Source organism: Alligator sinensis, unplaced genomic scaffold, assembly GCF_000455745.1.
Source record: "Alligator sinensis unplaced genomic scaffold, ASM45574v1 scaffold97_1, whole genome shotgun sequence".
NCBI classification, from domain to species: Eukaryota; Metazoa; Chordata; order Crocodylia; family Alligatoridae; genus Alligator; species Alligator sinensis.
Genome location: NW_005841921.1, coordinates 1,333,326 through 1,335,232, shown reverse-complemented (window position 1 = coordinate 1,335,232; position 1,907 = coordinate 1,333,326).

Genomic DNA, 1,907 nt, shown 5'->3' with positions numbered 1-1,907 from the left:
ACAAACATGCCTGTATTCACTAAGTAATATAGCTTCCTGTAGGTCTTTATTGGTTGCAACATCCCTAGATGCACTGGCGAATGCGTAAGGGGTGCATGTGGGTGGCCGTGCACCCCCTGGAAGCACCAACTGCGAAACCAGAAGTGCCACCGGAAGTGCACTTCGGGTTTCACCGCTGGCTCAGCAATTGGCTGCTGCGGGACCCCCCCCTGGTCAGCAATTGGCGGGTAGGGGACACCCCCCTGTCTGCAATCTGGTGCCCCGCCATGCCTAGATGACGAACCTGCAAGTTCATCACCATACAAGAAAATGGAAGGAGGGGGAATGACTATTAAAAGTAGCAGCAGGGGAAGACCTTTAGATATACCATATTTTGTTTCTAAGCCTTCCAGACCTGTACACTATTCTTGGAAACATGTCAAAGCTAGCCAAAGGCACCAGCTCTAACCAAAACCAAGAGATTAATTCAAATATAGAGCCTGGGGTAATATTAGGGTTTGTTAAAGAGCATACAGTATGAAAAGTGCTTGGATATCACCAGGCTTGGGAGGGGAGGGGAGCATACACTCAGTAACATGCTATTATGATTGTTCAGAGGGGAAAAAAAATGAGCATACTTTATCTGACTTGAACTGCTGCATCACATCTGATCAGTCTGGTTTTAAAATGTTACCTTTAGGAGTCAGCCTGTATACTGACAACGGTTCCTGGTTCATCCCAGGCTTCAGCAGAACCTTGCCCTTCCTTTATCTCCTTCCGTGGAATTTTTTAAGAGTGGGTTACACAAACAGTTGTCTAGGATGGGTTAGACAGGGATTATCCTGCCTTTAACAAGGGACTGGACTAAATGACCAGCTGAGGTCCCTTCTAGCCCTATTTTTCATTACCACATTAGGCTTTGTTCATATATGGCTCCTGGTGGATATTATGCATCTATTTTCAATAAAACCACAATGCTACAGCCAAGCTAATGTAAATGTTTCTGTTTCAGCAAAAGCAAACATCCACACTTTCCGTACATAACCAAATGGAGAATCACTTGTTGGAAATATGTTTCAATTATACTAAAACTAAGATCAGTGAAGTCAGTTTTGTCTACTTTGACATTTGCCAGTGCTCTGTGTGCAGCTGTTCTCTATATAGCCATCAGTTAGGTCTTCTGTTCAAATAGTCATTATAATTTGATGCTTGTTTAATGACCTCTGAAGGGAACCGAAGGATTATTACTTACATGGAGCCTACTAGTTGGGGATGGTCCTACTTTGAATAGGGGGTTGCATTAGAGATCAGCATTTCTCAACATGTAGGTCTAAACATATGAAAGGGTCATGAACAAGCTTTAAAAACAGATTTCCTTTAAAGAAGAAAAATGTGAGAAACAGTGGCTTTTCCCTTGCAGGCTGGCAGAGCTCCAGCCTGCAAGGGGCTGCTTGGGACCCTCCACACACCCCTACCCCACACACTGGGGGGCTGGGACCTGGTGGCAGCAGATCAGCAGTGAGGGGCACCAGGTCAGGACTGGCCATTGATAGTTACAAATGAGTCCTGGTGCAAAAAAAGGTTCAGACCCACAGGGCTAGACTTAACGCTCTGCAATTCTGCTAAACTGTATTTGGTTTAGCAAATTAATCAGCTCATGACATCAAGTTACCTCCTTTCTGCCTAGGTGCTTTTATTAGCACCCGTCATCTTTGTGTCTGTGTACCCGCAGAGATCAAAACTGTTCTGCTTTCAAAAAAGCCATTAAATATTCAGCATTACAGCATCTTCATCATCCCTACAACAACTATGACCCCCCAGATACTAGATAAAGTCCGAGCTCTGTGCCCCGGCCAACGACCCGCTGCGGATCCTTATGAATTCACGCGCGGGATTTCCCTGCGAGGCTGCCCCGAGGCGACTCTTTC